Source organism: Giraffa tippelskirchi, chromosome 6, assembly GCF_054371585.1.
Source record: "Giraffa tippelskirchi isolate mGirTip1 chromosome 6, T2T-mGirTip1v1.2.pri, whole genome shotgun sequence".
Taxonomy (NCBI): domain Eukaryota; kingdom Metazoa; phylum Chordata; class Mammalia; order Artiodactyla; family Giraffidae; genus Giraffa; species Giraffa tippelskirchi.
Window position 1 is genome coordinate 79,076,876 of NC_137280.1, and position 12,406 is coordinate 79,089,281.

General features: G+C 36.7%; 1 long non-coding RNA gene across 1 annotated transcript; it reads right to left on the reverse strand.

The window, feature by feature from the left end:
• Positions 1 to 5,118: 5,118 nt before the first annotated feature.
• Positions 5,119 to 10,842, reverse strand: LOC145508741 (uncharacterized). The gene is made up of 3 exons (XR_014055584.1): positions 8,614 to 10,842; positions 7,866 to 7,917; positions 5,119 to 6,012 (listed from the first exon to the last, which is right to left on the reverse strand). It is a non-coding gene; the product is annotated as an uncharacterized LOC145508741 (long non-coding RNA).
• Between the last annotated feature and the right edge of the window lie 1,564 nt (positions 10,843 to 12,406).

Consider the following 12,406-nt stretch of genomic DNA (forward strand, 5'->3'; position numbering starts at 1 on the left):
GGAGATAATAGTTGAGAATTTCCCTAAACTGAGGAAAGAAATAGTCACAGAAGTCCAAGAAACCCAGAGAGTTCCAAACAGGATAAACCCAAGGCGAAACACCCCAAGACACATATTAATCAAATTAACAAAGATCAAACACAAAGAACAAATATTAAAAGCAGCAAGGGAAAAACAACAAATAACACACAAGGGGATCCCCATAAGGATAACAGCTGATCTTTCAATAGAAACCCTTCAGGCTAGAAGGGAATGGCAGGACATACTTAAAGTAATGAAAGAGAATAATCTACAACCCAGATTACTGTACCCAGCAAGGATTTCATTCAGATATGAAGGAGAATTCAAAAGCTTTACAGACAAGCAAGAGCTGAGGGAATTCAGCACCACCAAACCAGCTCTCCAGCAAATGCTAAAGGATCTTCTCTAAACAGGAAACACAGAAAGGATGTTTCAACACGAACTCAAAACAACAAAGTAAATGGCAACGGGATCATACTTATCAATAATTACCTTAAATGTAAATGGGTTGAATGCCCCAACCAAAAGACAAAGGGTTGCTGAATGGATACAAAAACAAGACCCCTATATATGCTGTCTACAAGAGACCCACCTCAAAACTAGAGACACACACAGGCTGAAAGTGAAAGGATGGAAAAACATATTCCATGCAAACGGAGACCAAAAGAAAGCAGGAGTCGCAATACTCATTTCAGATAAAATAGACTTTAAAATAAAGGATGTGAAAAGGGACAAAGAAGGACACTGCATAAAGATCAAAGGATCAATTCAAGAAGAAGACGTAACAATCATAAATATATATGCACCCAACATAGGAGCACCACAATATATAAGGCAAATACTAACAAGTATGAAAGGGGAAATTAACAATAACACAATAATAGTGGGAGACTTTAATACTCCACTCACGCATATGGATAGATCAACTAAACAGAAAATTAACAAGGAAACACAAACTTTAAATGATACAATAGACAAATTAGATTTAATTGATATTTACAGGAGTTTCCACCCCAAAACAATCAATTTTACCTTTTTCTCAAGTGCACATGGAACTTTCTCCAGGATAGATCACATCCTGGGCCATAAATCTAGCCTTGGTAAATTCAAAAAAATTGAAATCATCCCAGCCATCTTCTCTGACCACAATGCAGTAAGATTAGACCTCAATTACAGGAAAAAAACTATTAAAAGTTCCAACATATGGAGGCTAAACAACACGCTTCTGAATAACCAACAAATCACAGAAGAAATCAAAAAAGAAATAAAATTATGCATGGAAACGAATGAAAATGAAAACACAACAACCCAAAACCTATGGGACACGGTAAAAGCAATACTAAGGGGAAGGTTCATAGCAATACAGGCGTACCTCAAGAAACAAGAAAAAAATCAAATAAATCAACTAACTCTACACCTAAAGCAACTAGAGAAGGAAGAAATGAAAAACCCCAGGGTCAGTAGAAGGAAAGAAATCTTAAAAATTAGGGCAGAAATAAATGCAAAAGAAACAAAAGAGACCATAGCAAAAATCAACAAAACTAAAAGCTGGTTTTTCGAGAAGATAAACAAAATTGATAAGCCATTAGCCAGACTCATCAAGAAACAAAGGGAGAAGAATCAGATCAACAAAATTAGAAATGAAAATGGAGAGATCACAACAGACTCCACAGAAATACAAAGGATCATAAGAGACTACTACCAACAGCTATATGCCAATAAAATGGACAACTTGGAAGAAATGGACAAATTCTTAGAAAAGTATAACTTTCCAAAACTGAACCATGAAGAAATAGAAGATCTTAACAGACCCATCACAAGCACGGAAATTGAAACTGTAATCAGAAATCTTCCAGCAAACAAAAGCCCAGGACCAGACGGCTTCACAGTGGAATTCTACCAAAAATTTAGAGAAGAGCTAACACCTATTCTACTCAAACTCTTCCAGAAAATTGCAGAAGATGGTAAACTTCCAAACTCATTCTATGAGGCCACCATCACCCTAATTCCAAAACCAGACAAAGATGTCACAAAAAAGGAAAACTACAGGCCAATATCACTGATGAACATAGATGCAAAAATCCTTAATAAAATTCTAGCAAACAGAATCCAACATCATATTAAAAAGATCATACATCATGACCAAGTGGGCTTTATCCCAGGAATGCAAGGTTTTTTTAACATCCGCAAATCAATCAATGTAATACACCACATTAACAAATTGAAAGAAAAAAACCATATGGTTATCTCAATAGATGCAGAAAAAGCCTTTGACAAAATTCAGCATCCATTTATGATTAAAACCCTCCAGAAAGCAGGAATAGAAGGAACATATCTCAACATAATAAAAGCTATATATGACAAACCCACAGCAAACATTATCCTCAATGGTGAAAAATCGAAAGCATTTCCCCTAAAGTCAGGAACAAGGCAAGGATGCCCACTTTCACCACTACTATTCAACATAGTTTTGGAAGTTTTGGCCACAGCAATCAGAGCTGAAAAAGAAATAAAAGGAATACAGATAGGAAAAGAAGAAGTAAAACTCTCACTGTTTGCAGACGACATGATTCTCTACATAGAAAACCCTAAAGACTCTACTAGAAAATTACTAGAGTTGATCAATGAATATAGTAAAGTTGCAGGATATAAAATTAACACACAGAAATCCCTTGCATTCCTATACTCCAATAATGAGAAAACAGAAAGAGAAATTAAGGAAACAATACCATTCACCATTGCATCAAAAAGAATAAAATACTTAGGAATATATCTACCTAAAGAAACAAAAGACTTATATATAGAAAACTATAAAACACTGATGAAAGAAATCAAAGAGGACACAAACAGATGGAGAAATATACCGTGTTCATGGATTGGAAGAATTAATATAGTGAAAATGAGTATACTACCCAAAGCAATCTATAGATTCAATGCAATCCCTATCAAGCTACCAATGGTATTTTTCACAGAACTAGAACAAATCATCTCACAATTTGTATGGAAATATAAGAAACCTCGAATAGCCAAAGCAGTCTTGAGGAAGAAGAATGGAACTGGAGGAATCAACCTGCCTGACTTCAGGCTCTACTACAAAGCCACAGTCATCAAGACAGTATGGTACTGGCACAAAGATAGAAATATAGATCAATGGAACAAAATAGAAAGCCCAGAGATAAACCCACGCACCTATGGACACCTTATCTTCGACAAAGGAGGCAAGAATATTCAATGGAGAAAAGACAATCTCTTTAACAAGTGGTGCTGGGAAAACTGGTCAACCACTTGTAAAAGAATGAAACTAGAACATTTCCTAACACCGTACACAAAAATAAACTCAAAATGGATTAAAGATCTAAATGTAAGACCAGAAACAATAAAACTCCTAGAGGAAAACATAGGCAAAACACTCTCCGACATAAATCACAGCAGGATCCTCCATGACCCACCTCCTAGAATATTGGAAATAAAAGCAAAAATAAACAAATGGGACCTAATTAAAATTAAAAGCTTTTGCACAACAAAGGAAACTATAAACAAGGTGAAAAGACAGCCTTCAGAATGGGAGAAAATAATAGCAAATGAAGCAACAGACAAACAATTAATATCAAAAATATACAAGCAACTTCTGCAGCTGAATTCCCGAAAAATAAACGACCCAATCAAAAAATGGGCCAAAGAACTAAACAGACATTTCTCCAAAGAAGACATACAGATGGCTAACAAACACATGAAAAGATGCTCAACATCACTCATTATTAGAGAAATGCAAATCAAAACCACAATGAGGTATCATTTCACACCCGTCAGAATGGCTGCTATCCAAAAGTCTACAAGCAATAAATGCTGGAGAGGGTGTGGAGAAAAGGGAACCCTCTTACACTGTTGGTGGGAATGCAAACTAGTACAGCCACTATGGAGAACAGTGTGGAGATTCCTTAAAAAACTGGGAATAGAACTGCCATATGACCCAGCAATCCCACTGCTGGGCATATACACCGAGGAAACCAGAATTGAAAGAGACGCGTGTACCCCAATGTTCATCGCAGCACTGTTTACAATAGCCAGGACATGGAAGCAACCTAGATGTCCATCAGCAGACGAATGGATAAGGAAGCTGTGGTACATATACACAATGGAATATTACTCAGCCATTAAAAAAAATACATTTGAATCGGTTCTACTGAGATGGATGAAACTGGAGCCCATTATACAGAGTGAAGTAAGCCAGAAAGAAAAACAACAATACAGTATACTAATGCATATATATGGAATTTGAAAGATGGTAATGATAACCCTATATGCGAGACAGAATAAGAGACACAGATGCATGGAACAATTTTATGGACTCTGAGGGAGAAGGTGAGGGTGGGACGTTCTGGGAGAATAGCATTGAAACATGTATATTATCATATGTGAAACAGAACACCATTCCATGTTCGATGCATGAGACAAGGGCTCAGGGCCGGGGCAATGGTATGATCCAGAAGGATGGGATGGGGAGGGAGGTGGGTGGGGGGTCCAGGAGGGGGAACACATGTAAACCCATGGCTGATTCATGTCAATGTATGGCAAAAACTATTGCAATGTTGTGAAGTGATTGGCCCCCAACTAAAATAAATAAATTTATAAATTAAAAAAATAAATAAATAAAAAGAAAGTTAAGAAGTGAAAGAATTTAGCTCTAGATAGAGACAGACTATCACTCTTGAGAATGTTTTAACCATAAGAGAAGTCACAGAGAACAGAATTATAGATTTGATGTGATAAAGGAAAACAACTGGTGTCCTAGAAACTGAATATAAATGAAAATATTGCTATAGAGGTATAATAAGGATATTTACCACACACATGCACATACATGCACACACACATATACACAGCCCAAAACCACCCCAGTCACTACAAAACTATTCTAAAGAATGCTTTCAATCACTTTTTCATCTGAAAAAGTGACTGCTGATGGATTATGCCCTGAATTGAATTCTTAAGAAGCAACCCTTACAATGAGGTTGTCAGAAACCTTTCCACAAGTAACCTCTAGAACCAGAGAATGTCATAGTGAATTCTATCAAAACATCATGGTACAAGTAATTCCACAACTCATTTATTGCAGTGGTATAACATTGAAATAAAACACAAGTCTGATGATACATAAAAATGAAAAGACATCAATATTATCCATGAAGATGGAATCCTGAACGAATCAGTTAATCCAATAATATATAAAAGATAGTTTCCAAAAATTAGCTTTGTCTCAAGAAAACAAATTAACCTTAATATTAAAAAGAAATTACTCAATGAAATACCTATATTCACAAGTTAAACTACGACCATCCCAGTACTTGCATCAAAATTTCTTAGTAAAATCCAAGATGCATTCAAAAGCAAAATAACTTGTAGAAAAGTAAGGATAAGCATTGTACCTGCTTAACCTAGTAAAAGTAATTATAACCCTTGGTCCATAATCATCCTGTATAATGGTTAAACCCTGTGAACTTACTCTTTCTGAGCAGGAAGAAAACAGGGTAACTTTTCATCATCTTTGTACCAGAGGAGATGATCCACAAAACAGGGTAAGAAAAGGACTAGCATAAGTTTGGGAAAGGAAGAAATATATTTTCCCCATTAGTTCAGTTCAGTTCAGTCACTCAGTCATGTCCGACTCTTCGCAACCCCATGAATTGCAGCACGCCAGGCCTCTCTGTCCATCACCAACTCCCGGAGTCTACCCAAACCCATGTCCATCGAGTTGGTGATGCCATCCAACCATCTCATCCTCTGTCGTCCCCTTCTCCTCCTGCCCCCAATCCTACCCAGCATTAGGGTCTTTTCCAATGAGTCAACTCTTCGCATGAGGTGCCCAAAGTATTGGAGTTTCAGCTTCAACATCAGTCCTTTCAATGAACACCCAGGATTGATCTCTTTTAGGATGGATTGATTGGATCTCCTTGCAGTGTCATTATTTTATGTATATAAAGTCCAAAGAACCTAGGGTTTAAAAAAAATAGAAGTAAGAGAGTTTCACAAGTGGATAAAAATATCACTATATAATAAGCAGTAAATTTGTTGATGTCAGAAACAAGCTCTATTTCTATATGCTATAAGTTTAGGGTTGAGATACTCTCTAAATAACATAGAAATATCAAGCAACTATAAGTACAAAGACAAAAGACATGAGAGCACTAAGAGAAAAAGTATATGACTCTGTTAAGAAATATTAAAGCCCTAAATATATGTTAAGATACTTTATATTCAGAGACTCAAAGCTATAATATGTTAGTGATGACAAGTTTCAGAAATAATATATGAATATTACAGAATCCAAACTATTTCTGAAAAATGATTATTCCAACTATAAAATGATATGCACAATGTCAAGAATAGTCAAAGAAATTTGTAAGAAGGAGAAAGTGCAAATAGTTGTTCTAGGAGATGTCAAAATAAATCATTATAAAGCTAAATCATTCAATACAATGATTTTGGTCCAGGAGGTCCCTGTGAAACTCAGTAGAATTCCTGGAAATCAACCTACACATTTTCCCAGTCCTGATATATGATGGAGGAAGTAAAGTGGGAAAAGAGTCTTTCACAAAAACGCTGTTCTTTTCCACAAACGATCTTAGATATTTCTGATATGATGCAATTATTTTATCAGAAAATGCACTGAACATCTATTTTATACAAACAAATCTATTAAATATTTTGGAATTAATATAGAGAATATCTTCAAGAGTTTAGGCCAGATACATTTTTCTGAAATGTTTTAAAAAAGAAATACAAATAAAAATATTTTTTAAAACTTGACCATGTTACAATTAATATAAAGTGAATGTAATAACCAGTTCTATGGAGGAGGAAAGCCTGGCGTGCGGCAGTCCATGGAGTCACAGAGTCAGACATGACTTAGCAACTGAACGACAACAACAGTGGAGGAGGAAGATATCTGCCACAGCAAAGCTGCCAATTCTGGCATGCAGCTGTATTAGGGTAAGCAAAATTTAGTTAGGATAAAAGATAATAGAGTTAAATATAAACCAAAGGACAAGGGAAAGAGAAACAAAAGGACAACAAATACTCTTCTGAAAATAGATGATGGTGGAGAAGATCATGGAAACAGCAGAAATACTGTAATTAGTAGCAGAAAGAAAAAAGAATGATATACACTGCAGAAGTAGATAAAAGGAAGAATGAAGAAAATGACTTGAAATATTAATTGGTAGGAAAAATCATTGAATATATACTTAAACAAAAACTCTAAAAAATGAACGCATGCAAGTTGAAGAGAAAATGCCACCAAGAAAAGAGCCAAGGAATAAAAATAGAATGGGGTTAAGACACACTCTTAAAGTGTAAAGGACAAAAACAATGGGCAAATGGTTACCCAATCAAAGGATGACATATTTTGATCTATAATCAAGTATACATGATTATCTTAATTACATAGAAGATAGTTTTTTTTTTTGGAAATGAACAAAAATTAAAGAAGAAAAATGGAAATGACCAAAGAAGCCAAGGAAGAAATTTTAAGAGAAAAGAATTCAGGAAAAGGGGAATTACTAATAGAATAGAAAGCAAAAATAAACTGAAGAAATTTTAAAAGTTGATGTAGTAAAACCACAATGTAATCATATCATAAAAAATTTTTGTATAAAACCAATACAAATAAGAAATTGAAATTGGAGGATGTAAGAGATAAGAGCATGAGTAGATTTAGAATGAGTAGATTTAGCAATGAGTAGATTTTAAGATTTGGAAAGAGAATAGAATGAATAGGAGAGATTCTAGAGAAGTCTGAGTATCTCCTTGCAGCACTGAGACCCCAATCACACCAGCATCCTTACCAAAGCTGGTCTCAGTGGCCCAGTACAGGCAGGTTAACTCTCACGTGCTGTGCTGAAAAGCAAAGACAGGCAGCCAGAGTTATGGGGAAGGGGCTGTGTGATTTCATCTCCCCCTGGGCACTAACTTGTTTGTTATCCAAAGTGGAAATGGCCTCGAGTACAGGGACTCAGTCTGGCACACCCAGGGGAGCCTAAATTGCCCTCTCTGATGCCATGTGTCTCCTGTTAGTTATTCATCATTTTCAAGTGTGCAATTACCTTCTGAGGTAATAGATTCCTCCTGAATTGGACTAAGCTTGGTAATTATTCCTCAGGATTCTAGAACTATGCCAGGAAGATAATCATAAGTTAATTCTCTCAGCTGACAAAAATTATGTCAATATTCAGTGTTACACTGGTCATCATGTATCATCCTTGAGGCCGGAGCAGTGACTGTTAGAGCTGAATTTCAGATTCCTGAAATTTCCATATAAAGTGAATGTATTGCTTTATCTTGTTCAATAACCAAACTAATTTTTATTTGCATTTGCAGTATAAAACAGTGATATAATTTATGCAGTTTCAAACCCATGAAAAATTTCCATTTTATAATGTAAGCCTTTTATTTTTAAATAAATGTATTCACAGGAATTTGTAAAAGTAGTCCAGAGAAGTCCCATTAACCTTTCCCAATGTTTCATCTTTCTTAATTATAATATAAAAATTTTTATTGATGTAATGTGCATGTATAGTCATATAATTTTGTCACCTGTGTAGATTTGTGTAACCATCATCTCCATCAAGATGCAAAGCTGGGGTCCGGTGGTTAAGACTTGGGCTTTCACTGCCGTGGACCTGGATTCTCTACCTGGTCAGGAAACTAATATCTCACAAGCCGCAGTAAAAAACAATACAAAACTGTTCCATCCACACAAAGTTTTCCTTCATGCTACCTCTTATTCACTACAATTTAGTTTTTTCAAGAACATTATCTAAATATAATCATATCATTTTGCCACATATGATCTTAGGGGATTTACTTTTATACATTATTCTTTGGATCCATCCAAGCTGTTGCACATTTCAAGAGCTCAATCCTTCTGCTTTCCTAGGGTTAAGTTCCCTCTTCTTTTTCTACACCTTTAAGGAGTAAAGTGATTTACTGGATTGGGGGCTTTCTTTTTTAAAAAATAATTCGTATTTACCCTTATAAATTTCTCTCTGAGACTTCTTTGCTGTTTTGCACAAGTTTTGGTGTTCTCTTTTTCATTCTTCTCTAAGTATTTTCTACTTTTTTTCTTTTGATGAAAACATACCTTATACAAAATTTCCCACCTTGCTCATTTTTTTGTGTACATTTCAGTGGTATTGAATATATTCATGATGCTGTGCTACTATCACTAGCATCCACCTCTTGATGGATGGAACTCTTTTTTATTTTATGAAAAAACTCTATACCCACTACAGGCATTCTTGTTGTTTATTCGCTCAGCTGTGTCCAACTCTTTGCAACCCCATGGACTGCAGCACACCAAGCTTCCCTGTCCTTCACCATCTCCCAGAGTTTGCTCAAACTCAGGTCCATTGAGTCAATGATGCCATCCAACCATATTGTCTTCTATCGTTCCCTTCTCCTCCTATCTTCAATCTTTCCCAGCATCAGGGTCTTTTCCAATGGGTCGGCTCGCCACATCACATGGCCAAAATACTGGAGCTTCAACTTCAGCAGCAGGCCTTCCAAAGAATATCCAGGGTTGATTTCCTTTAGGATTGACTGGTTTGATCTCCTTGCTGTCCAAGGGACTCTCAAGAGCCTTCTCCAACACCACAGTTTGAAAGCATCAGGTCTTTGGCACTCAGCCTTCTTTATGGTCCAACTCTCACATCCATCCATGACTACTGGAAAAACTATAGCTTTGACTATATAGACCTTTGAGGGCAAAGTAATGGCTCTTTTTAATATGTTGTCTAGGTTTGTCATAGCTTTTCTTCCAAGGAGCAAGCATCTTTTAGTTTCGTGACTGCAGTCACCAACCACAGTGATTTTGTAGCCCAGGAAAATAAAGTGTGTCACTTTATTTTATATCCAGCTTGTACATCTGGAAGTTCTCAGTTCACATTCTGTTGAAGCCTAGCTTGGAGGATTTCGAGCATTACTTTGCTAGCTTGCGAAATGAGGGCAACTGTGCAGATGTTTAAGCTGGATTTGGAAAAGGCAGAGGAACCAGAGATCAACTAACCCTTTCTTTGGGATTGGAATGAAAACTGACTTTTTCCAGTCTTGTGGCCACTGCTGAGTTTTCCAGATTTGCTGGCATATTGACTGCAGCACTTTAATGGCATCATCTTTTAGAATTTGAACTAGCTCAGCTCCATCACTTCCACTAGCTTTATTTATAGTAATGCTTCCTAAGACCCACTTGACTTCACACTCCAGGATGTCTGGCTCTAGGTGAGTGATCACACCATCGTGGTTATCTGGGTCATTAAGAACAATTTTTGTACGGTCCTTCTGTGTATTCTTGCCACCTCTTCTTACTATTTTCTGCTTCTATAAAGTCCATATAATTTTTGTCCTTTATTGTGCCTATCTTGCATGAAATGTTCCCTTAGTATCTCTAATTTTCTTGAAGATATCTCTAGTCTTTCCTCTATTTTTTTTGCTTTTTTCACTTAAGAAGCTTTTCTTATCTCTGCTTAGGTGACGTGCCTACTTTAGTCCAGTGGCCATTCCTGGTGGCATGCAGAGTTTGGCAGGCCCAAATCCTATCCCCACTACTGAGAAAAGTAAGGACTGTAACAGGTCTCCAAGCACTGTCCTCAGGAAGGTTTTTGTTGGTTTTTTTTGAGGAAAGTAGGCTTCCTAGGTTGTCCAATCGTAAAGAATTCACCTACCAATGCAGGAGACACAGGAGATGTGGGTTTGACCCCTGGGTCAGGAAGATCCCCTGGAGAAGGAAATGGCAACCCATTCCAGTATTCTTGCCTGGAAAATCCCATGGACCGAGAAGCCTGGAGGGCTACAGTCCATGGGGTTGCAAGGAGTTGGCCGGGACTGAGTGACTTAACATGAGGTTCAGAGCAGTTAAGTAAACTACAAAGCTTGCACAACAAGAAAGTGGTTATATGTCATTCTTTTCGTGTATGAATTTGCTAATATTTTGTTGAGATTTTTGTTCCATGTTCATGAGAGATACTGCCTGCAATTTTCTTTTCTTGTTATGTCCTTGTCTAGTTGGGTATCAGGGATGTGCTGGGCTCCAAAATGCCTTGGGAAGTATTCCTGCCTTTATTTTCTAAAAATGATCAGCCACACTCAGTGCAACTTCCAGCCCTGAAATAGTGAGTACTTTGAGGAGGAGGCAGCAAGAATTGAGATTTGGGTCCCACAATTGCAACAAAGGAGCCAGAGTGGGCAAAGAACAGAGCTCACACAGTTCTAATGGTTAGTGTTGGTTGGTGTAGGAGGGAAGACTGCCATGCATGGACACAGGGTCAGGAAGTTTCCCCAGGCCTCCAGACTGGACACTGTGTCCTTTTTGTGTGGAAAGGAGCCAGGTAGTAAAAGTCCTACACATTCTGACTTTGTTTCCTTCAGATGACCCTCTCTCTAGTCCTCAGTTCTGTTATAGATACGTTCTGCCTCCTTCCCACCTGGGTCAGCTTCTCACAGAGATATCCAGGCTGGATGGTAGAAATAAAACACGTTAATTCTTCCAGAGAAAGTGAAAAATGGGAACAATCCCAACTCAGCATATAAGACTGGCATAACTTTGATATAAAATTTTACAAAGACATTAATGGAAAGGGAAAATAAAAATTGAAGGTCGTCTGTAATTCCTAAACAAAATATTAAAAAATTAAATTTAACAATGTAAAACAATAAAGGATAGTACATTGCGATCAAATGTATTTATTCCCAAAAAGCAAATTGATTCAGTGTTCAAAAATCAACTTAAGCAATTAACCATATCAACAGAACAAACAAATAAATCATAGCATTTCAATGCAAAAATATCACTGTAGGGACTTCCCTGGAGGTCCAATTGTTAAGATTTCACCTTCCAGTGCAGAGTGGGGGTTTGATCCCTGGTCACGCAACTAAGATCCCATATGCCTCTGGGCCAAAAACCAAAACAAAGCAGAAACAGCATAGTAACAAATTCAATATAAACCTTTAAAATGGTCCACATCAAAAAAAATCTTTAAAAATGATCCACATCAAAAACATCTTTTAAAAAGAAAAGAAATATCACTGTAAAAACTACACATCTATTTATGATTTTAAAAAAGAAAAATAAAAAGATTTGGGAAACTATGAACAGAAGGAAATTTACTCAATCTGATAGTGCATCTACATCACACCAACCACCACACTTGCTGGTGAAATCTTAAATTCTTTCTCCTTAAGATTGAAAACAAGATACAAATACCTGGCATTATTTTATTGTTTTGTTGTTGTTGTTTGTTTGTTTCTGTTTACGAAGTAAACAAAAGACAGACATTCACTACAGTCTAACCCCTGGTTCCAGAGTAGGCATGCACGTGCGCTTTCTCTCACA